We start from the raw sequence: 27,680 nt of genomic DNA, 5'->3' as shown, positions 1-27,680 counted from the left end.
CCCCAACCACCTCCTGGCTACACAGTATCCACACAGTCGCAGCGCTGGCCACATTCACGCTGATACAAGGAGATGACAATTAGTCATATTTATCCCTGTTTGGTCCATTTAATCCCCACTGTTTTTAACTCATGTCAAATCCATTATCCCAAACAAAGCTGCATACATCTTCTTGGAGATGCACACAGACTTGCCTTGTTTACTTTGAGAAGATGGATTTTATGGCAACATTAAATACATACTGAGCCCTAACTAATGGAGCCACTTGGCACAGTGGAGCAATCGTATTCACAATTCCTTTTACCCTTATTCCACTGTTGTTTAACTTCATTCTGAAAACCTCTGGCCTTCTGGCTGTGTCCTCAGGAGCCCTGGGTCTCCAACATGTTCCATAAGTTTACCCCCCAATTATATATTTACGATCATGGGCTCCTGTGCTCCCAGCAAGCACACAAGGCAACCCCCCCCCCCGCCAGCACCCGCGCCCCCCCAACCCCAATAAGCAGCCACTTTTTCCACCCGTGCCTTGAGTTTCTTCCTCACCCACTTTCCATGCTTTATTTTTGAGCCTGACAAAAGAAACCCCTCCTCCCCCTCTTGTTTATTTAGAGAGAAAAATCCTCAGTGCCCTGTTTACTTACATTTCTCAGCATTTCTTTGTCTTCCAAACCATTTTTAGTTCTTAATATGGAAGTGTTATGAGTTATTTTTATCAGAAAATGCAGACCTTTGCTAGTGTGCTTGAAAACCCTTGATTTCCCCAGAAAAAAGCAATATATGGCATATGTTAACATCTAGAGCCTGGAAACACAGCCAGTAAGAGTCGTGCGGAGTAAAGGAAATCAGTACTTAATTCCACAAACATTTGTTTCAGTCCAGGAATGGCACTCGAAACTTTGAGCAGTCTGTCTTCTGGCTCCCAGCACCCGCCGGGCACACGAGCTTCCCATAACGTGCGGCACAGCGCCATCTGCTGGCCTGTGTGGCCCAGCCGGGCCGTCCGAGAGGTCCCCGGGGCCGGGAAGGGCTCTGACATCCACACGTGTGGTTTTCCTGACCTCTGTTTCCTGGGGCTTCCTGCTGCTGGGGAGTGTTGACTATACTGAGAGAGAGAGGGAGAGAGAGAGAGACAAAAAAAGAGAGAGAGAGGCAGAGAGACAGAGACAGAGAGAGAGGCAGAGAGAGACAAAAAGACAGAGAGAGAGAGGAGAGAGAGACAGAAAGAGAGAGAGCAGTGCTAGAGAAACAATTTCCAAAGACCTATTTAACATGTAAACGGAGGAAGATTGATACCTCTGGAACAGTCCCCAGACTTCTTCCCCAGGGGGGCGCAGGTTTTCAGCATTCGAGGTGAAGCTGAGTTTATTTCTTTGGGTCCAAAGCGAAGGGCTGTTTTCCTGCTTTCTTTCTGCTGTAAAGGGTTGTGTCCAAACCAGCCTGTCTTCCCACTCTGGCTCTGTGTGCTTCTTGATGGGGCCGAGGTGTGGAGGGGAGGCAGAGTGAATGGAAGCTGTCTGCGTGTCCAGGTTAATTCATTTCCTGGCGTTCGGTAGGTAGTGGAGGGGGTGGGGGCTTTTGGAGACACTGGGGCTCTGTGGGCCCATTCGTTCCAGGAATCTGCGGACGGGCAGCCCCTCTCAAGAGCAGATTTTGAGGACTGTGGAAATGCAATCCGCACACTTAGGCATTTTTCCACACTGCCTTGATCAGAATCCCAAACCCCAAGTAACTCACCTCTGATAAATGACAAAAGACCCAAACCTAATGACCTGAACAGGAGGTCGTTATTCTTAAGAGAGGGGCTTCAGTGTTACACACAGGATCAAGGGCTCTCCGCAAATATTTTTTTAAGGCTGGGTTGGAAATCTTATTTTCGTCCCTTTGTTGTAAACAACGCACCTCCATCTAGCAGGCCTCTGGCAAAATGCAGTTTCCATTATGCACAACTGACTTCCCTTCCTCTCCTCTCCCCGTCCTGCTCTATACACCCCCCCCCAACCCCTCGCCTCCCACACACGTGTTGGGGTAGAGGCCTTTTCCACTTCACCTAAGGAAAAAGGGGAGGCCCAGATCACTCTTGGCTTCATAACAGATGGATTGTTTTGGTCCCCGTTGTGAGGATTCCTCTGTCCTCAGGGGATACTTGCCTCTGTGTCAGGAAAGTCTAGAAAAGAACATTCTTCCCCTACGTCTCTCTAGGGCATCCAACACAACACTGCCTATGTCTGAGACAGTTTGGGGTAGGGACAGTGGACAAAGTTTGCTTCCTGCCGACAGAACTACCTGGATTCCCAAAGATGGCTTCCAGGGCAGCCACGGGAGGGGTCTGTGCTGTGAGGAAAGGGAGCTGTCGTCTCAGGGGCTGCCTCTTAACCGGAGGAGAGTTTTCCAATACAGCATTCCTCTGGGAGCTGTGAGGTGGCCTTGGGGGACTGGAAATCTGCTGGTGAGTGTTTGCAAGAGATTGCTTCTCTCTCTCTCCCAGCCTCTCTCTCTGTGTCTCTTCTTTCTCTTCCTCTCTCAGGAACAAATAGGAGTTAGATAAGGAGGTCACTATATCATCTGAATTTTAAAGGGACTCTAAACCCTTAGGATCTAAGGTTCCCAGATAAAATACAGGACACCCAGCTAAATTTGAATTTCAGATGCGTGGTGAGTCATTTTTTCTGGTATAGGTATTTCCCAAATATTAGATGGGGCATACTTATACTAAAAAGTATTTTTTGTTTATCTGACATTCCAATTTAACTGGATGTCCTGGTTTGCTTTTTATTTTTTGTTTGGTTTCACTAAGTCTGGCAACCTTATTAAAGACCCTTTTGGTGCAAGTCTTTAGCTAGGAAACTGAGATCAACGGAGGCAAAGTCATTTGCTCAGTTACACAGCCGATTAAAGGTAGAACCAGGGCCAAAAATTAGATCTAGAAATTCAGTCTGGGTCCTCTTAATCAACCATACCACCTTGTCTTTCTCCCCCGGGATAGGCAATTGGGGGCAGAGATACCAAGTGAGCTTGTGTAATAAAACCAGTTCCTTACATAATCATTTCAGAGCAATGGTGCATGCTTCAAAAGAGCCATCAAGTAAAATGCCACTCATTTAGATATGCCACTAGCTTGTAATTTGTGAAGTTTCCCACCCAAGTGAATCTTTACATAGCAAGCCTTTTCTTGCTGAAAGAGCCCAATACCTTCTTTTTCTATAACCATCGCTCATGATAATCTTAAGGACTTTGTTCTATAAATGATTTCAACCATGTGATTATCCACATACATACAGGCAAATAATGTGCCAATGATTCCTCTTCCTATGAAAGCAAAAGTTCTAAAGTCATATTTATAGGCAGGTTCATCTTAAAATATTCTAACATTTTTTCATCTCATGGGATTAAATTGATTATGTGTCTTGAGACCGTGCCCCTGATTCAATGATGACAAAAAGAATTATTCTGTATCATGGAAAACCTAGGGACAGCAGTGCTGCCTTGTATTTCTGTTCTGTTATAAACTAGTTTCATGGGCTTGGCCAGGTCCCTTATCACACCTGAGTCCCAATTTTCTTATTTTTAAACTGAAGGAGATTATTCTTTATAATCTCTCAGATCTATTTTGGTTCTAAAACTCTAGGTTTCAAAAAAAGTCAGTGAGACCCTGACTCTGTTATTTGTCTTGTAAATTCTTGTTGGAATGTAGGAGCAGGAATTGCTTCTAAGCCTTTTGTAAGTGCCCCTGTGGTGCCCAGAATAGTGCTAGAGCTGCCGGGAGCAATCTTGTCACCAAAAGCAAATTACTAAAGCTCACAGGAGGAGGGGCGAAAGAGGTGTTAATGAAACTAGTTCTAATGCAGAAAAAGGTCAGCTTCTGCTGCCAGCACGCAAATGAAACTATGTAATTGCAGGTGGCCAAAGAGGGCCTCCAGGTGGGGCAGGGACCCTGTCCACACAGTGTCCTTCCTGCTAAAATCCTAGTGTCTGAGGTCAGCGACCGTTCCTGGAGAGGCTCTTCTTGGGGCATAGAAATAAAAAGTAACAGTCTGAAGGATTTAGACCTTTTAGAATTAGACCCAAACACCGCCGTCTGAGGAAGGATGGCCACGGGCGTTTTACATACTCATTGCTGTTTGCAAGGAATAAATGCCTGTAGGAAGTGACTGTATAAAAAAGAAAATGGACTGGAAAAGATGGCAAATTCCTGTCCTGTCTGGGATCAGGTCGGGGTTCACAGTTCTCAAATGAAAGCAAAAGGAGAGTAAACAAGCAAGGTGGAGAGAGAAGAGTGAGTTTTCCTCCCTCCCTCCCTCCCTCTCTCCCTCCCTCTCTTCCTCTCTTCCCCTTTTTCCTTTTTTTTAATCTTAAAATTGCTCCTGGAGAGAAGTCATTCAGCAAGGGCAAGTACCCAGAGCCAAGAAGCTGGAGGGCCACAAAGCTGCCTTAACTCGAGGCCTGGAGCCCAGGAGCACCTTGTGCTCTGTGGGTCCCATTTCCTCCTGAGAAGACCAGACTCCTGTTCACTGTTCAAACAGGACCCCCGAGGATGGATGGAGAAAGTGTGTTGAAAATATGAAACTCTCAAGCGCTTTGTCCATATCTTTAGCGGAATGAATTTGAGGACCTTGCTCTGAAACACAACAGGGATTATTTCCACTGAAATATTTTCCTATCACTGTGCTGCATATTCAGAACATCCCAGGAGCTGACCCTCTTAAGCACTTGCTATGGTCCTGGGTCCTGCAAGCTCCTTGTCTGTAGGGTGCAAAATGTGCTCTCAGAATGCCTTAAGCCAAGTCCCAACCTCAGCAAGATTCAGGCCACGCCCAAGGGAAGAGGGTGAACTATTGAATGACCAAAGAAATAACCACCCAAAGAAGAGAGGACTGACTTGGATAACTTGGTCAGGCAGATACATAAACACTGTCCATTTCTTAAAGATTAGAAAACTCACATTTGCTACTATTAATAACTAATACTTATGAGGGGTGACTTTATGCAAAGTACTTTATATACAATCCTCATTATTCCCATTTTATGAATGAGTTTAACTGAGACTCAGAGAAGATTTAGCAAGTTGGATAATATTACACAATTCCTAACTAGGAGAGACAAGACCGGAAATTAAGTCCTAATGACTCTAAAAGTCCACATTTTCAATGACTTCTGATAAGAATAGATCATTTTAAATGAGCACCCACCCCATTCCAGGCACTTTATACATATTATCTCAATAACCCCTCAATCATCTTGTGAGGCAGGTACTATTATTCTACTCATTTTGTGGACGAGGGACTTAAAAGATAGAGAGGGGAAGTGAAGAGCTGGTGCCTTTAGCCACTGACCTATATTGCCCCTCTGGATCCATTGAGAAAGATGTTTGGTCTCCCTTCTTATCAAAGTGACAGTAAAGCCTCCTGTAAATGGCAATAGATAAAATGAAAGAGAAAACAAAACCAACAAAACAACAGGGAAACCTATCCCTTCATCACCTACCCACTGCCCCAGCTCTGCGGATGTCCTTTAACTAGGGATAAAGTGAATGCCGCCAGGTCCAGTGGGCGTTCTCTTTTACTCTCCTTCTCTGGATAAAAATAAGACTTGGGGATTTGGGGTCCAATGTGTGCCTTTAAGTTCCTGTGTTTCTCTTGTTCCCCATAGCCATAGACAATGAAACCTGGTTCTTTAAACAATTGCATAGCATCTCTCTCTCTCTCCCCCTCACACACACACACACATATTCCCCCTTTGATCAGAAAATCCTGGGAATTAGATTTCTGGAACTTTCTGTTGATTGATTAGTTAAGCACCAGCACCCCAGTTTAGGGCAGAGGTCCTCTGAGACCATCGGCTGTAGTGAGGTCGGGTCTGAGCCCTGTCTGTTATCCCAGAGGCCGGCCAGCCCCATTTTCCCTGGGAAGGGAGCAATTATAAGGCAGTTTTATTTCCTTCAGTAAATCTATTCTGATTAATGTAAACACTGTATAATACTCCACCTGTAGGTATTGTAATTAAGGTGCATGGGAACCACAATCAGCACAGTGATAGGCAGAGGGAAAATTATTGACCTCCCACAGATTTTTTAAGTCGGCACATTTACTACTGTGAAAATCACCAAGTCTTTAGCAGAGGGATTTTTTTTTTTTTTATTGCAAAATGAAAGGAGCCCACTCACATTAGAGCTATTTGTTGTTGTTGTTAACCTCGCTGTCCCCTATTTTCTGACGGGAAGGTGATATTTTCTCCCCACCGCATTGGAGCCTCCGCAGACTGAGAGGCACCAGTCTTGGTAGGAGGTGAAAGTTTTCCTGGGGGAGTTGGAGGAGCAAATGGTTTCTCTACAGGAGACTGCTCCGCCCACCGCAGAGGGTCCTGGGATGAGGCCCCAAGCATCTTTCTCTGTGTTTACAGAGCCTGCCAGGGTGACAGCCAATGTGCCTTGTTGGCTCTCACAGGGAGCTCACACCTTGACTCAAAATTAATCTCCATGGACACACACTCACGAGATTGATAGCTGTGATGGACCCAGGAGGCTGCAAACACGTGGGCCCAGGCAGTGGACAAGCCCATTCCCTCTTCCCAGCTTTCCCTGCCACAGGGCTTCTGACCCCTCTCACCCGGGATCCGGAGGGGCTGCTTGTGACGAGTTTGAGAAGTAGAAGAGAAGCTCCCACATCTGTCTCCCACTATGGACTGAATGCTTTCTGCGGCTAGCAGCAAGGGTCTCTCTTCTCTCTCATGGCTGAAGGTAGGCAGGGTGGCAGGGAAGAGGGAGGGCTCTGGAGTCACACCCAGCTGGGATGGTTACCTGCTCCCCCTCTCCCTTATTGATCTTCTTAGTGCCTTAGGTTCCGCATCTGTAAAATGGATATGATAGCAGTTCCTATCCCTCAGGGTTTTTGTGAACATTGAAGAGATAATCCATGATAAACCCTCAAAGCACCCAGGACACTGTAAAGCAGGGTTTGGGCAAACTTTGTCTTTAAACGCCAGAGAGAAAAAGATTTTAGGCTTTGCAAGCCGTATGGCCCCTCTTGCAATTACTTCCCTCTGCTATTGTAGCCTAAAGGTAGACACAAACAATGCATAAATGAATAAATGTGGCTTTGTTCCTATAAAACTTTATTTACAAGAATGAGTGGAGGGCCTCTGACTCTTCTTGTCCTATTTCCTAGGGCTGCCATGCAAGGACTGTATGGCTCAAACAACCCAAGTTTTTTATCTCACAGTTCTGGAAGCTAGACATCTAAGATGTGGGAAGAGATCCTTGCAGCTGCAATCCTCAGGCTTCAATCCTCAGTCGTCACGTGACCTTCCCTTCTGTCTTACTGACTGTGTCCAAGTTTCCTGTGCTTCTAAGGACACCAGTCACATTGGATTAAGGGCCCACCCTAATCCTTTCGGCCTCATCTCAACTAATAGCATCTTCAAAGATCTTATTTCCAAATAGGTCACATTCACAGAACTGGGGATTAGGGCATTTTTTGGGGGTGTAGGGGAATACAATTCAATCCATAATACTTGTTAATGTAAGTAAGGAATACATGCCAGATGCTGTTATTTTGTATAACAAGCCCTTGCTGATTGGCTATTATTTACAAAAAAATTGTGAGTGGCATAAGACATAGCACCTATCCTCTTGAAACCTATAGTTAGTACTGGAGGAGGAGAAGCACTAATCTACCAAATATCCCCCAAGAGGGATGACATGTAGACTAAAATTATTATACAAAGCTTAAAACATTATGTGCCACTGGAATTTTTCATTTTTATTTTATAAACTGCCATCCCTATCCCATGAAAACAAATCAGGAGTATTTTGCATTCACCTTAAAATTATATTATCTTCAGAGATTTTTTTTTTCAGGGGGAAGAAAGAAAAGTAAATGTACATAAACATCTTTGCATCACTATCTAACTGTGCCGTGTTTTACTTTAGGTACAGTCAGCAGAAAGGAAAGTCATTGAGGTTTTATTTAAACTCAGACAGTTTGCCCAAGTCAATACTCAAGCAGTCAAAACAGCCAGCTTGATATTTTTTGATTGAACAGTCCAGTTAATTTAACCAGGGACCTAAGGGTGGAGAAGTCTGAGATCTCTGCTGCTAAAAAGTGTTAGCAGAGAAATGGAGTAGAATATCTCTACCTTCAAAGTGCAATTTCAGTGACAGTGCTTGTGGTGGCTTGGCGTTATGTATCCCAGAAAGAACATGTTCTTAATCTTAACCCATTCCTGTGGGTGTGAACCCAATTTAAATAGGACCTTTTGATGAGGTTACTTCAGTTACCTGAATCAGGATGGATCTTAATCCTGTTACCAAAGGCCTTACAGAGAAGGCCACAGGAAGAGAAGCCATGGGGAGCAGCCAGAAGTCAATGGAACCTAGAAGAGAAAGGAGAGGATGCTGCCATGTGCATCACCAAGTCAGGGAAAGCCAAGGTACCCCAAAGATCGCAGGCAATGGGCCAGCTGGAAGATGCTAATCCCAGGAGGGATCAAGCCTTCTAAACTCTGAAACCATGGGCCAATAAATTACTGCTATTAGGCCAACTCATTGTATGGTGTTTGTTTTAGCAGCCAGCAACCTAAAACAATCTTTGGAAACACCTTGGATTTAAGAGTCAAAGAATGCATGTCGTGTGTGTGCATGAGCATGTGCATGTACATCTCCAAGCTGGTCTTTAAGGTCAATTATACAAAAAGAGGCAGTTGCTTAATGCAGCTGCTCCAAATCTGAAAGGGACTGATATATGCTTGGATGGTATGGCAAACTGGCATTTTCTACGTGATAGGCCATGTACTTGTTCATCCATTCATTCACTTTATAAATATTGTTGAAAGTACATTTGGAGCTAAGCTCTAGGAGATTCGAAAATGAGTAAATCATGGAACTTAAACTCCTGTTACAAGATGCTTATGCAAGGTGTAATGGAGAGGGGGGCATTAGAGCTCATCAGAAGAAAGTCTGCAAAAGTATTTGCAAACCCAGATCATGACTCTGAAAGAAGCTGTTCAAAATTTAGTTTGTATAGTGGCAAAGATCCTCTTCAAATAAAGGAGAACATTTGAATGGAAAGAGAGAGCCAATGTTACCTCTCTAGAATGATGGCATGGACTCTTAGATCTTGAAATAAGATGAGCCTCATCTGTTCCTACAGTCTTTATCCTATATAGGTCTCTGCCACTTCTACAGCCAATAGACTATTCCTTTCACAAAAGGTGTGTTTTCCTGGCACATCTTTTTGTTTCTATGTCCTATTTTTTCACCTCGAAGTGATTTGATTTTCTTTGACTTTTCCCAACTACCACAATCTTAGGGTCCAGCCATTCCCCACTCTCTGTCCCCCAAAACTTCCAGAGCAGTAACCTGGTCCACAAATGTAATTTAGGTTTCATAAACCCTTGCACCTCCCCATTCTGATGTTTGATTCTGTCCCAGCTCTGAGGATCATGTAGCAATTCAGCAAAATTCTACAAATATACCAGCTCCTGGGGTGTGAGAAGCCTGGAGCTCCTGCATTCTAAGCCCCAGCCCAAAGTTGGCCACAGTGCTCATTTTCAAAGGCAACCACAAGATGAATATCAAAGAATGTACAGAATCCACATTGGGAAACCTGTCAGAAAATTGTTGGGAAAATAAGGTGAATCAATAGGATGTCAAGAGACTCAAATGGAAAAAATATTGAATATTCATTTTCTCAGTTTCACAGGGGTAGGGATTTACTTAGAAACAAGGCAGCTGGTGGGATTTTCGGCTTTCCTTGGAATGGTTCAAATAATTTTTGTGCTGCGCATTGGATTAGTATTCAATTAACTCCTTTAAAATTATAATGTGCAACTTCAACAAACTTGTTAACGAGTCTACAGCACAATTAGAGCAGTTAATAGCCATCAGGTACAACAAATGAATGTTGTATTTCTATAAACAGAGAATGCCTAAAACAAATGCAATGATTGTTTCCTATTTGCATATCTATTACAGTTTCCAAACCTGGGATACCTGTAAATACCCAAGAAAATTTCCAAGGGGTCCTTTTCTCCCATGTATTTATATATTTTTTAAAAATTTGATGTACTCCATGTAAAAATTGTTTTTCTGTTTTTCTGTTTTTTCCTCATGTGGTCACATTCCAGGAAATGTGATACGCTAACACAACTGGCTCCTAACAGAGAAACCTAACCAGCACAGTTTGTTACTTGGGCTGCAAACTTGCAAAGCATCGATTATGGTTGCCAATATGTTTTAAACATAATCCCTCTTACAGAGGTCATTTCTAGATTTAAGACAATAATAGATGATTGTGTGAATGCTGTATCAGGACATAATTGTTGGACTGAAAAAAAAATCCCTGGACGCACACACCTGCCACTTCGTTCATGGACATTTCACACACTCAGACACCCACCTCGTCCAGATAAACAGAATGAGCAAGAACATCTATAGGAGGGCTGGATATTTCAAGGGAGAACCAAGAAGCATGTCCTCATGTTAAGCTATAAAAAAAGATATGGAAAAAAGGGTTTAGGACTTTAGTAGGATAGGTTCACAACTGCAATTTTCTGTACATTTCTGAGTTTCCTTAAATTGGGTAAATAAAATATACTTTAAGAACAAATTCCCTTGACTGAGGGGTTTTGCATCTTATGTTGGTCTGTTTGAAAATAATGGTGAAAAGAGTATTTTAATCCCAAATGTTGTATTCTCCATAATTTTAGTCTGAATAGTACCATTTGCAATTTCTAGTATAGATTTTGACCATAGGATATAACTGTATCACACAAGGCACATCTTTATCTCTCTCTTAGAAGTGTTTTCCAATTCAAGTTTTCTTACTCATCCCCTCTCCATATGCATCCTCACAATTATGAAAGAATCATGTGATGATTTCAATAAATTACCTACTGTTGATAGTTTGCAGATGAAATGCTACCTTTCTTTTCCACAAGGCTGTAGAACATTCTCACCATTCTTAAGTAACAGCAGAAATAATAAAATAAAATTTTTTAAAGTTCAATTTAATTTGGTTTTAGAACTCTTTCTTCTCTAGCCTTAGAAGATTAGTTTTCAAGGTAATGGTAAAATCATTGATGTACATCTTTTCAAGTCAAAAAGAAATTTAAAAAAGGTTCTGAAACACCAAACATTTGCTCTTCGGAGTAAAGCAAGAAGAAAAGAAAAAGGCCAGAACACCTCCTTCCAAGAACAAAGTATTGTCTAGGTAGTTGTTAGCTAAAAAGAGATCTCTTTCCAGGTCTTTTTATTAGTTAAGGTTTTCTCTTTTCTAAATTTTCTTCATTTTCTCTCACTAATCATTCCAGAACTTGGTATCCACCAGTTCTTCTGCATGACTTGCTACCTAAAAACTTGTAAAAAGGAGGAACTGAAAACTAGTGCAATTCTCTAGCTATAGTATCTCTGCCCATTAAAAAATATTCACCATAAAGATATTTATATTTAAATAAATGTCCAATATGTGTAATTTTGAATACATATAGTCTTCTTCCAAGACTGTAGAGAAATCATGTAAATACACTAATAATTATACCCTCACCAAATTAAACCATAAATTAATCTCCACTAAAATCCCCATGATTTCTTTATTTAGCTTCATAAAAGAATCCTAAAGTTTGTGAAGAAGAATAGATGAATAAGGCTAAGGAAAGATTTATGGAAAAGAAGAGTAATGATGAATTTCTTCTACCATAAATTAAAATATATTATAAAGTTATAATATTTAAAGCAGTATGGTACTAGTATGGGATCAATGAAACAGAACAAAAGTGCCAGAAACATTCCTGAGCAAACATAAGAATTTAGTGTATGGGGAGCAGGTGCAGCTCAGTGGCTGAGCACCTGCTTCCCACATATGAGGTCCCAGGTTCAATAACCAGTACCTCCTAAAAAAAAAAAAAAAGAAAAGAAATTAGTGTATAACAAAAGTGATATTTAAAACCAGAGGATAATGTGTTAAATTTTTCAGTAATATTGGTGTTATGACAACTAGCTACTCATTTGGGGGAGCAGAGGAAAGATAGTCCCTGACTCACATGATTCAAAGAATAAATTCTAGATAAAATACATATATAAGTTCAGTAAAAGGAAATCATGTTTTCCAGGGATATTAATATAGGATTGAGGAAGCATGGATCCGAAGGCAATATGCATTAAAAGAAATTAAGAAAGTTTCCCACATCCAAGAGTGAAGGCCCATTGTGAGGTAAGTGGAACTGGAGTTCAAGCAAGATCTCACTTTCAACACCAACGGCAAGTTTGAGGAACTCTCAACACACCCTCAGGTTTGGTACTTCACTGGAAGTTCTCACGAATTCTCACTAAAAGTGCCTGTACTCACATTTACAGTTTATTCCAGGTAAAGAATGCAGATTAAAATTAGCCAGGAGAAAACATGCATGGGGCAGAGTCCAGGAAAGTTCCAAGCATGGAGCTTCCCGCTGTCCTCTCCCCATGGAGTTGTGGGTGGTATTAAATCCTGAGGACCACCATGTATAACAATATGCACGGAACATTGCCAGCCAGAGACCCTCACTGGAGTCTTTGGCAACCAGGGTTTTTATTGGTACTTGATCACATACTGCCTGCATTGTTGACCCTTAGTCTCCAGCCCCTCCTGGAGATTAGGCAGATAGTTTTAGCCTCTTGTCTCTTTGGAGGCAGAATTGATACCATATGGCCTAAAAGTCCCTGTCACAAATCATATTGTTAGAGTATCCATTTCCCAAAGACCCCAGGCAAATGAAGACATTCCTATCAGATGTGACATTCTAAGAGCCTATAGATTACCTCCCAGTAGCTAAGGGCAAAGGCCAGACCTCTCTTTGGATAAGGTTAATTCTCCAATATATATACAAAAAATGCTAAAAATGTACACACATAAAAACATACCAAAAATTATGACTAAGAGGAAAGGGCAAACTGGGTGAAATATTTACATACATATAATGAAAAAAGGTTGATATGCTCAATACACAAATAGTTTTAACATTTCAATAAGAAGATGAACACATAGACTATTCACAAAAGAAAAAAAATTCAATAACAATTTACATACCCAAAATACACTTTAAAAATGATTACCAATGTCAGTGAGGATATGGGAAATGGAAAGTCTCACACACTGATGATGAATACATAAATGGTTATAATGTTTCTCAGGTAAAGCTTAGATATGGGGTCATGCTTTTTAGTCCAGCAATGCCACTTCTAGAAATATATGCTAAGGAAAAAATCACGGCTGTAAATCAAACTTAACTGTAGGATGATTGTTGAACTATTATTTGGAATATTAAAAATGGGGGAGAAAAACTTATATATGTAAGTATACAGGATTAACTAATTACTTAAAATGTTCCTGTAGGAATTAATATTTAATACAATTTCCATAATATTTTGCCAAATAAAAAATAAAGATTTCAAATGTATGTGTGGCATGATAGCACTTTATTAAAAATTAAATAAGTTAATGAGTACGGAAACAGTGAAAGTGAATTTTTACAAAATATCACCATTATTTAAGAGCAGTAATTTTATGAATGATTTTTAATTTATTCTTTTTGCTTCTCTATTTACAATATTTTCCATAATGAACAAATATAAAGAGGGGAAATTATTTTAAAATGTGTGTTAAATAAAAGATGTAGCTCTAGAAAATATGGAAAATTTCTTAATTTCTTCAGAATTGTTATGGATAGTGTTCTAACAGGCTAACTGCAAAGAATTTTTCAGTTTAATCCACATGGCCATAGACCACAGGTCCTACCAGGGCAGGACTCAACAAGACAAAGATCAACCTTTTCCACATTTCTGACCCCAAAACTGCAGTACATCCTGATGAGGGAACTTTGGCAGTGGGAACCTCCATATGGAACCAAAATACTAATAATATTTGAATCCTTAAAATGTGCCAGGCATGGTACTAAATACGTTATTTTATATAAAACGGTATTTTAGATAATCCTTATAAAATTCCTACACCTAGATACCATAACGTGCTCCATTTTATAGTTGGGAAAACTGAGGGTTATAGATCTTAACTAACTTATATGGCGGGAGGGCAGGACCCTGAGCCTCCTTTGGTTGGACTGTTTCCCCACCATCCCTACACTGTTAGGAGGGATTCCTGACTTCACCAACACTCTTTCTTTGTGTCTGCAACTCTTTTTAGAGGGACTCCAAAGAATCTTGCCCTCCCCCATGGAGGAATTTTTGAATACAGCTACTTCATACTTTAAAAGAAGCATGGTGTAACTACAATAAGAATGCAGTTAGGCAGACCTTGATTCAGATCCCTTGCATTTTTTTTTTAGGAGGTACTGGAGATTGAACCCAAGACCTCGTACACAGGAAGCAGGCACTCAACCACTGAGCTACACCTACTGTCCCCACACCTTGCACTTATAAGGCAATTGAGTTGGGATGAGTTACTTCACTTTTTGGAGGTCCCTATAAAATGGGGATAACCCAATGTTCTCCTTAGGTTGAGGAGAGGATGAAATGGGCTGCTGACTGCCTAGCATAACGTCGAGGCAATGTCAATTCTGGTTCCTTACCCTTCCCTTTGATGAAACTTTGTTACAACATCAATGTCCTAAGAGATCTATGAAAATGATGTAACTCAATTAACTACTCTCTCTCTGCAATCTACCTTTGGGAGGAAAAAAAGGTAAATTATGGGGGAAGGGAGGTCAGATAAAAGGATTTGGTTCCCCCAACTCCTGTAGGTTTTGTCTGCCAGACTCAGTTCATTTTCAGCCTAGTTGTATACTACATCATCTAACATTCTTAGAAAGGTTGGGGAATAATGCTTTGATTAATGTTCCTAGAAGCACATTAAGAGTCTGAACTCATCACCCAAGAAAGGCTACTGTGTTTATTAAAGTAGGAAAATAGTCTCAGAACAAGGTGAAAGCAAGTCATCAGAAAATAAAATGATTTTCAACACCCCACTGGTGTTAAGAACTACAGATTTACATAGAACCTTTCTTTTAAGGTAGTAATTATCTTCTTGGAGTCCTTGAACGGACTTAAAGAGGTCCTGAAATGTGGTGACATTGAGAAATTTTGCATGATTGTACCCATGTGTGCTTTGCAAGGAGATGCTTGATTTTGTGAAATTCTTAAAGGAGTCTACGACTTGAAAAAACCCAAGACCCATTGGTCTAGGGCCTTACAAGCCAAGACAGACATACTTATGTCAGGAAAGACACATTTAGACAGTGGTGCATTGGTAAGAGTGAGGAGGGAGTGGTCACAGATAAGAGTAAGTGTATAATTTGGGGACAGAGTGGGATTTATCCATTCAGACATGTGTAACTCCTTCCTGAGAAGGGTTCATTTTGAGCCCTTAGTCTTGAAGAAATCAAAGGGGTAGAGATCTTCAAACACTTTCCTCCTGAAATTATAAGCCGTCCACACATTTTCTTCCCAACCCCAAACCACATGACATTTACATCGAAGGGAAGGGGGCAACCTCCCAACTAATTGAAATCATCTCAGTGATGCATCCATTTTTCTATTTAATAAAACACTCTTCTCTCACTCTCACTTTTCATTTCTTGCCTGGGTTCACATGGCCCATTCCTTGTCTTTTTTAATAACTGGCCAAATTATTACTATTAGTAATTTGGGAGGGGGAAAAGAAACATAAATAAGGGAATGAGTTTCCATGGCAACCACAACCAGGTGAGGTACTTTTGAACATCCTTTCTTCGACTATATCATTAACACTCTCCTGAGAAACTGAATTCCCATTAACCTTCTCACAAGCTAAGTGTTCTTTAGCAGGTGGCTCTCATATTGCTCACTCACTCTTTGGAAAGCTGGGTTTTTCAGTGTGTACTTAAATTTTGTGACCAGAAGTGACTGGTATCTATCTGCCATCTCTTTAGAGTGTTCCCTATGATTTTCCAGCATCCTTCCAGGGGTCCATAGACAAGACAAATTGCAAGTAATATTCACCTTAAAGGACTACATTTTTACATTAAAAACCATAGTTCTTTACAATGATAGTCTTTATTATTGAGTCTGAACTTGACTCCCTTTGAGAAGTGAAGCGTAGGAGCAAGTCCTAGTAAGAAGGGACTGGGAAGGGCAATGGTAACAAAGAGCTTCTTTATCTTCTTACTGGGTTAACATGTTACATGTCCAATGCAAGTTAGAAGAAGACTCAAGTCATCTTAGTCATTTAAGGGCTCAGGCTAAAGGAGACTCCATCTCAACATGGGCTCCTATGATCACAGAAGCAGGGGGAAGGGGCACAGTAAATCAACACTGACTTTTTGTTGTCGTTGTACAATCTAATATTTCCCCTTTTAATTACATTCAGATATATATTTCAGTGTTGTTAGTTGCATTCACAATATTGTGCTACCATCACCACCATCCATTACCTAAGCATATCCGTCATTCCAAATAGGAACCTTATACATTTTAAGCCTTAACTTCCCATTTATCCCCAGGCTATCTCCTGGTAACCTATACTGGCCTTAACATTTCCACCTGTAAGTGATACTTGCTATTTTCACTTGCATTTCATTGGCCAAAGCAAATCTCATGGTCACCCTAACTTTAAAGGAGACAAGATGTAATCCCACCAACTGTTTAGAAGGAGGAAAACCAGACATATTTGGTGAAGAGAACTAATGATTCCATTCATGGGTGGACATTAGTAGACCTTTTGTTTTGCTGATATGTTCCATTGATTAGGAAATGTGAGCCAAGAAGTCCAAGCAATCTCTTTGGTTCTATTTGATTGTGTGGTTGATGGAAAGTGCCTCAGCCTGCCTGGGCATTGGTTTCCCCATGTTTCCTATGATGAAAGGGAAAGATAACATGCCTTCGTCGTCTTCACTCATGCTTCTGCAAAGAAACAGCCCAGTCTCCCTTCAAAGGTCAGTCTCTCCAAATATTCTTCTATTCATACCAGATATCCATGTACCATGCTTAATTCTTTCTTTTCACATATCCCAACTTCCAATTTTCAGAAGTCTTGTTTCCAAATGTAAAATATATTTCAGCTATGCTTACTTCTCTCCTTGTCATCTGCCACCATGCTATTCCAAGCCACTGTCTTCTCTACTTAGCCTCTCCAGTGACCCTGGAACTAATTTTCCCACTTCTACTTCTGACCCATTTCCCGTGAATTTTCCCACAAGTTATCCAAAATAATATTAAAATAAGAGAAGGGCTATAGCTTAGCCATTAAGATATAGCAAGTTCTGAACACACAGTCTCTGGATTTGAATTGTTTTTTTGCCCTTGATAGCTGTTTGACCTTGCAAGGTCACCTAAATTTTCTATTCCTCAAAGATCCTCAGAAATAAATTAGGAGTAATAATAGGCTTACTTTCTAGGGTTGTTATGAGGACAAAGTGAGTTGATACAGATAAAACACTTACAATGTTGCTTGACATAATGTGTGTTTGAAATTCTGTTATTAAGAAAGCATATCTCTAATATTATTTATTACTTGCCAGTATCTATCTAGTTCTGAAAACAGAACCTGACATGTAGTAGGTGATCAATAATGATTTGATGATATAACAAATCAATGAATCAATGAATCATGGTTGTGGTAAGCAGGTCCTAAAATGGCTCCCAAAGACCCCTGCCTCCTGGTATTTAAATGCTTGCGTGGGGCTTAACCTAGTGATTTGCTTCTAACAGGTAGAATATGGCAGAAGTGATGGGATGTCACTTCCAAGATTAGGTTACAAAAGAAGGTGACATCCATCTTGCTGGCTCTCCCTCTTTCTGACTCTGGCTGTTCTTGGTTGCTAACTCTGGTGAAGGAAGTTGCCCTTTTGTGAACTTCTCTATAGAGGCCCACGTGGCAAGGAATTAAGGGAAGTCCTTAATACAATAGCAGCTTGGAATTAGGTCCTTCTACAGTCCAGCCTGGAGAAGACCACAGTTCTGGCCAACACCTGATTACAGCATTCTGAGCAACCTTGAGCCAGACGACAGAGCAAAGTCACATATGGATCCCTGGCCCACAGAAACTGTGATCTGATAAATGTTATTTTAAGTCACTAAGTTTTGGAGTACTTTGTTCCACAGCAAATTATAACTAATACAATGGCAAAGATAACAATATATCATATAATGTTTTGAATATTCAGGAAGAGGTTTTAAAAATCCAAGCTTCTATGTAAGAAGCCATTTCCATGAGCTCATGAACAATCACTAGCACCTCCACTGAAGCAGAATCTTTCCCTTCCTTTTGTGTGTGTCTTTCCATTTCCTATATGGGCTTTGGAAGCAAATAAAATGAATTAAACACCTGACTCTCCTATTTTATTAATTCTACAACTTGGGCAGGTTACTATACTTTTCTGAGCAAGTTTCATCCTTCATAAAGTAGAGATAACAATGATATCTCCCTCACAAAATTACTGTCAAGTTTAAGGTGGTAAGGATCTACATAAAATATCTCATAGAATATCTGGAACACAGCAGGTATTCAATAAATGTTGGGTCATATCCCTGATGGCTGTTGTTGGCATTACTACTTTTTTAAAAACTTTGTTCATAGCCCACATCATCTTCAGAATTAACATTCTTCAGAATTCATTAAAGTATCTTCCCCATAGAAATGAGTTCAAATATCGTTTCTTACCAGATGGACAGAGAAAAAAATTATTCATCTTTGAACTCGTTTAGTGGGGAAAATGATCTTCATTGTTCAAAGGGAAGAAAAAAATATGATGAGTATAAGGATTAAAAACAAAACAAAGAGATATGATGTGGGGGCATTTTCGGGGGCTGGAGTTGTCCTGGGTGGTGCTGCAGAGACAGTTACCAGACATTGTATCTCCTCCCATGGCCCACTAGGTGGACTGTGGGAGAGTGTGCGCTATGGTGTGAACCATTGACCATGAGGCACAGCGGTGCTCAGAGATGTATTCACCAAGTGCAATGAATGTCTCATGATGATGGAGGAGGTTGTTGTTATGGGGGAGGAGTGGGGTTAGGGGGGTGAGGGGTATATGGGAACCTCATTTTTTTAATGTAACATTGAAAAAATAAATAAAGACAAAAACAAAAACAAAAAACCAAGGTTTAGTTACCTACCAGTTCACCAGAAAGCAGGTTTATTTTGAGAACTGATATAATGCTTCCCATCCTTCCTACAAAAACACATGTTGTTAGCTATTGTAGAGATGCAGAATGGAAAGCAATGTCCTGGAGACAAATTTTCTATGTGGGTGTCCAATAGGAGCTGGAGAGAAACACTATAACACACACACACACACACACACACACACACACACACCACTGCTCTAAGTTTATTGTCACAGAACTCAACAGTTTGAATGCCAAAACTTAAATCATTTGGAAAAACAAGGAAAAGCAAAAAGTTTTCATTTACAACTTGAAAGCTTACCTTGCCTTGGCATCAAATACCACAATTAAGAATTTGCTTTTTAATAAACACAGTCGTGAGTTGGTAAGAGCCAAAGCATCATTCACATATCATTTCCTGCACCATTCAGCTCATATTAGCAGACTTAGGAAAGCATCAACCACAAACAAGTTGCTGATAGAAATTTCCTAATGCAAGCAGTCTTTATAGATTTCTGCTATTTCAGTGTAGGTCTCCAAGGACCATTTGAATCCATATTAATTTCCTTTCTGGCAGTTATGCGGCTGAGTATGAACTGCACTATTTCACTTTTAATCTGTCGGTAATTTAGTAATGTGTAAACTAATTATGCACAGATATTAATGTAATCGGTTTGGGGAGCTATAAAATCAATGTGTTTTAACAGACTGCATTAAAGAGAATTGCAGTATTATAATCACATGTCAGTTACAGATAATGTTATGGAATTAAAAAAATGGATGCCACCCACACTTCAGGGAGCACCTACTACATCAAATAACAAGAGCATGGCCTTCACATTTTATGACACTGCAGGAAAGATGTTAATATCCCAGCCAAACCATCCTGCTGTTGCTCTGTCCCTAATAATAAACATCATTGCCATGGACCTCTTCCTTTTCTACTTCTTTTTCTTCATTTTCTTTTGTGTTAAATAAAAACCTGCCATTCATTCAGAATCTTAAAAGTGGTGCCACCAATCAGCCTTCTGGGGTTCATGCCACGTCTCTTGGTAAAGGCCTCCTCAGATAAAGTCTACCAGGATAAAATTAACCAGATTGTTGAGCAGCTGAAGACAGGTTGGCACGATTCCAGTGGTGAAGAAGGGTTACCATGGCCTTTGTAGAATGTGTCCACTAGGCTTGAGACCCCACCTGTGGCCTCTTCTACGGGTGGCTCGAGACATGGGCAAATCCTTCCATAGGACTGGAGACATCTCAAGGACATGGCCACAGGTTTTCTACCCCAAATACGATAGGCCTTGAAGTCTTTGTCTAATCAGATATTTGGTAATTTCTAGCAGTTTACCTTCTGAGACCTGTATTGAATGGAATCCCTCAGCTCCCTGAGAGTTTGTGCATAATTTTTCACCTCCCTCTCTGAAATATCAGTGAAATCTATCACCTCCCTCTCTGATAATAGGGAGGTCCTTGGCTCAGCCTGGCACCTTAGGGAGGCTTCATTGAAGGAAGAAGGAAAGATGTGAGACTGAGTTCCAGCTCTGGAACCACAACTTAGGTCCATGCAGAAAGATAGGTCTGGCACAATCTCCCTTCTAATATTCTCTACATGGGTAGTTAGCTGATGACTTTGAACCTTATTTTCTTCCTTTGTAAAATAGGAAATTCCTTACTTCATGGAGGATGGCGTTAAGATTACACAGTGCTTTGGGGTCATAGTAAGCATGCAGTAAATAGAAGTTATGAGAAGTATTAGTAGTTGTGAAAATTTGATTACCTGGGCCTCATTGCTTTACTCTTGTAATATAGGAGTTAACTAAATCACCTCTGAAGTTCTTTCCAGTTGGTGCATGTTTTATTTCCTCAGGTGATGCAACCAGCTGCATCAATGCTGCATCAATTCCACATGTAAAGTGGATATCCTCACATGAAAGAAGATGGGTCAGCCCAATTCTCGAAGCTTCTCCCCTAATAAAATCCTCCCACTCCCACCCACATTTTCTTCCATTCTTATCCCCAGTCCCTGACAATCACTCTATGTATTCCCATGGTTTGCTTTCTATTTAACTCCATACTTCCTCTATCCCTCTAATGTATCCTGTGAAGTTCATACTCAATTAATGGTCACATTCATTCACTCCACAAAAATTTATTGACACCTCTTAGGGACAGAGAAGGGACTGTAGGGAATGCTGATACAGAACCAATATGGCTCTACCTTTTTTGGAGATAATTGCCTCTTACAAAGACAAAAGAAATCCACAATTAAGATAATTTATTGTGAACCTTTTCCAATCCCCTCTTTGCTTTGATTGAAGTCCAGGATTCCCCGTGTGATGCCACTTTCTCTAATATCCTCCTCTGGAGAGACCATACATCCCTTTACTGGCTTGTACACTGCACAGCTACATTTATACTGCTCTTCTGCCACTGCTATTCATCATGTCCCATTTCAAGTTCACGCATTCCACTTATTCCAATAGATTGTTTGCCTATCTCTAAGACTCATCTGCAGAGTGATATTTTTAGAATATGATGCAGATTGTATCCTTCATCTCTCCTCATCATTCCCCAGAATTTCAACACCTATTCAGCTGTCTCACTTATCATCTGGCTGACCATGCCTCAATTCCAACAAAGGTCAACCACAAGTCTCAATGACTAACTATTGCCATGGCTGCTCTGGTCATTGCTAAATGAGATAATATATGTGAAATACAACAGTAACTAACATGGTAAACAGTGTTGTCAGTTCCACACCCTCTACCACCAACTTTTTGTTATTCAGTATAGTAGCTATAATGTCCACCAGGAACTTATGTGCAGACTACTACTAGGGGATATTCTTAGGGATATTATTTGTGTCTCCTTTTCTAGACGCTAAGGATAGATGTTCAGAAGTATGGCATTGGAGATCTTTGTCCATAATTGTTAACATCATATTTTAGTAACTGAATATCACTCACAGTCAAGAAAACAGATTGGAGTCTCATCATTTGCACATTTAACTTTTGTGAAATAAAGTAGAGATACTTGGCCAAAAGGCAAAAAAAAAGAGAGAGAGGAAAGAGAGAACAGAAACAGAAGAATTAAAAATTTTATAAAAATATATTTGTATGCACAATCTTTGTTTTATAATGTAAATCATCATATATGGCAATTATTTATACATGTAAAATATTATCAGGAAGGTAAATACAGAATCATAACACCTGTTCTCTACATGTCACTTAGAAGATTTGCCAGGGTAATATTTTTTAAACTCTTATTTGTTTAGTTGGTAATTATAGATAGATGTCAAAACGTGATTGTATAGGTTCATATTATTTATGCAAAAATAAGATATTTACTTTGAATTTCTTTCAAGGGATTTGTGGTTCTTTGTCCAGTTTTCCTTAGATATTTCTCCCTTTTTTAAAAATTAATTCTTTTTAATTGGAGAAGTTGTGAGCTTACAAAATAATCATGCGTAATGTATAGGAATCTGTCAAGGTAATTTTGATCATACCCAAATATTACTTTATGGACAGCCATCTTAGAATCTAACCTGTGAAAAAGATGCTGTCCCATAATAAGTCATTTTAGTAGGGTATTTGAGCAAATTGGTAGAAGCTAAAAAAGGATTTCAAGCCAGGCTCCAGTCAACCAGAAGCTCACATTCACCATACTTCCTCTCACTCCCCTAGGATCTTAGTGAATAGTGGTCCTTAGTTGACTTCGTTGCCTTTTCTCAGACACCCCCTATTAATGAATCCCATGCATTACCATGAATGTGCTGGGATGATTGATTTCCTCTCCTCTTCCTTACCTGGTTTCTTCAGGTGCAATTCAGGGCCCATTTAACCCACTTACACCTGACTCCTTGGTCCTACATCCAACATCCTCCTGACTGTTAAAGGCAGCTGCTATCCAGACTTGCATATAATTTCTTCCCATTCTTTGCATCAGTTACTTGAAACTAGTCCTGAAATAATTACCAAAAATAAATCTATGCAGGTAGTGGTCTTTATAGTTTTTTCATCCTCTCCTCAAGGATATCTCCCAGGATAGCTTTTTCTATGCCAACATAGTGAGAAACAAGCTCAACAGAGTTCTGCTTATGATTGTTGGGACATGAATTATTGAGAAAGGAATTAGAATCATCAGCTCAGGCAGGGGAAATTTGAGAACCTGAGGAGTCTCACAGACAATGAGGGCTTTTACACTGAATGATCTTAGTGTAGCTTCAGGCTCTTTACCCTACTTCACTGGTAGGGTTATGGATCTCAATTTTTATCAAGAGTAACGCACATACTACTAAAAAATGTACAGCTGAGTTCTCCATATTTGGAGGAATGTTGGAATTTCAGACACTGGGTGGGCAGTGATTCAACCTATCTTGTCCAAATCAGGGATAACACAAAGGCACTGGATTTGGAGTCAGTAGATTTGGGTTCAAATCCTGCTCTTCTCCTTCATAGATATCAGTCTTTGCTGTTCACTAATGAAACCACAAGCCACATTTGATTTTTGGTTTAATTAGTTAAAATAAAGTTAAATTTAAAATACAGATCCCCAGTATCACTAACCATATATCAAGGCTCAATTGCCATTATGTGGCTACTGTTTGGATAGTGGATTTATAGACTAAAGACAGATAAGCTTCCCAAGCCCCAGTCTCCTCTTCTATTGAACAAAGAATAAAGGTATGATCTGTCCTGCTTTCCTGCCAGGTATGTTCTAAGATAATGGTTATGAATGCACTTCAAAAATTAAGTATTTTCCAAAAGATGAGCTATTTTTAGTAAAACATTTAATTTTTGGTCTTGATCTTTACTAAGTGGAGGAAACTCACATGCCTTTTCTCCATTTGACTTGCACTTGAAAATGACCATCTGAATTCTGCAGACAAGAAACAGATATTAAATGTATTGCTTCATGAAATATCCACTTCTAGAAGAGGGTAATTGGCCTCAAGAAGTGGGTGTAAGGAGAAATACAGTGAAGGGGAGTAATTGGGAAAATTTGCCAAGAGCCAAGAAACACCAGGAGTAAACAACTACTTGAACAGTTCAAAGACATTGGAAATTCCTCTAATATTAAATGGCAAGTGATAAGGATTCTATAGCCAGGTCAAGGCAAGTAGAGCAGATATGATTTTCATGATTTTAGAAAACTGAATCAGCATCACTTTCAGAATCACCATTATCAAACCTTTCTGATATTGGACTTGTAAATTGGAGGGTGCCTTCACATAAATGCATACATTAGATCATTGAAATAATCCACGTAAGGAGTACACTGGAACGTTCTGTTTTTTGCCTGTCCAGCATCCACTCATCCTTATTTTGGTAATTCCACCTTGATTTAACTATAAAAAAACACCACCACACTTCTCAAAATCCATCTATAATTGAGACTGAACCCAACCCTGGATCCAAGCATGAGAACACCCCTGGGCCCGGACAAGTCAGTATATTGCATCCCCCAAACAAAGTGATTGGTTCAAGGATAAATGCTTGATCCAAGAATGACCAATGAAATACAGTCCTGGAACTTTCGTTGAAGTTATTAGGAAATAGGTCCCTTTGTTGAGTGGGGTCACTAAATTTAGAGGATAAAACATGAAGGTTCTGGAGTCTTTGCTTGGTAATAATCTGTCTGATTATAAAGCTGGCACTGAGGAAGGCAGAATCAAAAGCTGGAGAGAGAACAAGACTGAGTACTGAGGACATGGTTTTAACCCCTTTTACTCAGATCTTCATGAAGATAATGCTACTTGTGGACCTTTTTTTTTCATTGTTATTTATCTTTTTAATGTTACATTCAAAAAATATGAGGTCCCCTTATACTTCCCACCCCCCTCACCCCACTTCTCCCCCCATAACAACAATCTTCTCCATCATCATGAGACATTCATTGCACTTGGTGAATACATCTCTGAGCACCACTGCACTTCATGGTCAATGGTCCACACCATAGCCCACACTCTCCCATGGTCCACCCAGTGGGCCATGGGAGGACATACAATGTCTGGTAACTGTCTCTGCAGCACCACCCAGGACAACTCCAACCCCCAAAAATGCCCCCACATCTCATCTCTTCCTCCCATTCCCCACACCCAGCAGCCACCAGGCCACCTTCTCCACACCAATGCCACATTTTCTTCAATTACTAATCACAATAGTTCATGAATAGAATATCAGTAAGTCCACTCTAATCCATACTCTATTCCTCCATCCTGTGGACCTTGGAATGGTTGTGTCCACTCCACATCTGTAACAAGAGGGGACTTAGATTCCACATGGATGCTGGATGCAATTCTCCTGCTTTCAGTTGTAGGCACTCTTGGCTCCCTGGTGTGGTGGTTGACCTTCTTCACCTCCATGTAAGCTGAGTGGGGAGTCCAATAAACCAGAGTGTAGGAGTTGCAAGTCTGTTGAGGCTCAGGGCCTGGCTATCACATGGTCAGTCCAGAGATTCAGGTCCCCTAGGTATACACTAAACCCCAGCACCAACTACAGATCCGTTAAAAGTAACAGGAGAGGCTTGTGTACAAAGATCACATCTGAGTCCAGCTCCATCACACAGAAACACAAACTCCAAAGTGGGGCCAACTGACATGGCACTGAACTCCATCTGCCATGACTATAGAACTTGTGGGTCTCTGTAGCCCTCAAAAGAACCAATACCTGGGGTTGTATCTACTTTATCTGTCTCTAGGACTCTGCTGAGTTGTGCATAAGGGCAACCCCTCTGATAACCTCCCAGCTCTTTTTGGAGACTCATAGCCATATAAACTCATTTGTCCTTTCCATTTCCCCCTTTTATTCAGGTCAAAAAGCATTTTAACTCCTGGTATTATGTGTAGACTGAGATATTCTGCTGGTCTGAGTTGACCCTTTTATTCAAGGTCATTTTCTAGTTACCTCATCAGCTGGTACTTGGTAGTAATCCCTCAGCACCAGGGAGGCTCATCCCCGGGAGTCATGTCCCATGCTAGAGGGAAGGCAACACATTTACATGCTGAGTTTGACTTCGAGACTGGTCATATTTGAGCAACATGGAGGCTCTCAGGAGGTAACTCTTAGGTACCCTGCAGCTCTAGACCTTGTTCTTATTTCAGGTGCACAGGCTTACAAGCATAGTCATTAGTATCAAGGGCTCATTGTTGGACCTTCCTTCTTTTTGGACTTTTTTGTTAGAACCAGTCTGAGTTGAGTTTCTAACACTGGCAAACAGATCTGGCTAATTCAGCTAGCAAGGAAGAGATTAATACCCATTTTTTACAGAATAGAAAACAGGCTCAGAGCTATGTCCACTCAGCCATAATTTGGTCCTTCTATTGTCTCTGAATATGGAATTGCTAAAGAATTTTTGAAGTTGGTCAGCAGGAGAGGATGGGAAGGAAAGGGTTGGCAACCTGCAGCTACAAAGAATGTTTAAGGGTCTCATTAAAAGGAAAGTGAAATGAGAAAGAACAAGCCATGCTTAAGGCATTACAGGTCCTTTGGGAGAGTAGAAATGCTGAAGTTTGCAAATGCATCAGAGGAAACAGATAACTTTTGAGTTTACTAAAGAAACAGCATTTGAAAATAGAGTGGAATATATATTTTCTAGGGAAAATCAAATACTGTGTTTACTCGATTTTGTAAACAGATATTCTATCTTTAAAAATATACAAAAAGTATTCTTCAATATCCAACTATTTAGTTCTTGTATTCATGTTCTGACCATTTAGATGGGGTAAGTTCCTGTATGGTGGTTGTTCTCAAAGTGTGGTTCCTGGACCAGTAGTGTCAACATCACCTGGGAAATTCTCAAACCCTAACCCAGATCAACTGAGTCCAAAGCTCTGAGGTGGGGCTCATCAATATTCATTTCAACAAACCCTCCAAGTGATTTTAACACAGTTAATGTTTGAGAACCACTATAGTAGGGAATACCTGATTATGTTATATATATAGGCACATGAATGTAACTTTTTAAATGCTTACCAATCTCCTATTCTGAAAACATTGGTAGAGAGGGGAGAGTATTACTTGTCTGGGAAGGTTTAGATTCAATCTGACCCAGAGGGAGTAGTATAGACTTTAGCCCTTGGTCTTTCTGTTTTGAAGAGTCCTCCAAAGTCATAGTGCCAATGGCGTTTGGAGTGGCTTGGAATGTGGCAGGTTAGTTTTCAACTTCTATCTTAATTATAACTTGTGACGTCTAAGGACATCTCACCACTACCTCTTAGCTCCTAGTAATTTATTCATGCACTAGGTACTGCTGTGAAGGGATTGTGCAGATGTAATTAGACTCCCAAATCAGTTCACCTGGAGATTATCCAGTTGGGCTTGATCCAAGCAGGTGAGCCCTTTAAAAGCAGAACACTTTTTCTGATTACCAGAAGAAGTCTGAGAGAGATGAAGCATAAGAGACTTGATTGCCATTTTTCACTTTGAAGATGGTGAGAAGCATGTGAAGAGGAATGCAAGCAGCCTCTAAGCACAGAAAATATCCCCTAGTCACAGCTAGCAAGGAAACTGGGACCTCAGTCCTGCAAACACAAGGAACTAAATTCTAATAATAACCTGAATGAGCTTAGAAGAGGATTTCAGCCAGAATCTCCAGATGAGAACTCTGTCTT

At 40.4% G+C, this 27,680-nt stretch overlaps 1 long non-coding RNA gene across 2 annotated transcripts in view; it reads left to right on the top strand.

The window, feature by feature from the left end:
- Window positions 1–27,680, top strand: part of LOC101424738 (uncharacterized) — a 45,578-nt gene that overhangs the window by 6,106 nt on the left and 11,792 nt on the right. The window contains exon 2 of one of the 2 annotated variants that reach the window (XR_188723.4): window positions 12,103–12,203. The exons of the other annotated variant lie outside the window; for it this stretch is intronic. This is a non-coding gene — a long non-coding RNA (uncharacterized lncRNA). The remainder of the gene's footprint in view (window positions 1–12,102; window positions 12,204–27,680) is intronic. 2 annotated transcript variants of the gene reach the window in all.

Source organism: Dasypus novemcinctus, chromosome 18 (assembly GCF_030445035.2).
Source record: "Dasypus novemcinctus isolate mDasNov1 chromosome 18, mDasNov1.1.hap2, whole genome shotgun sequence".
Taxonomy (NCBI): Eukaryota; Metazoa; Chordata; class Mammalia; order Cingulata; family Dasypodidae; genus Dasypus; species Dasypus novemcinctus.
The sequence above is the reverse complement of the archived record's forward strand: the minus strand, read 5'-3'. Positions and strand labels throughout refer to the sequence as shown.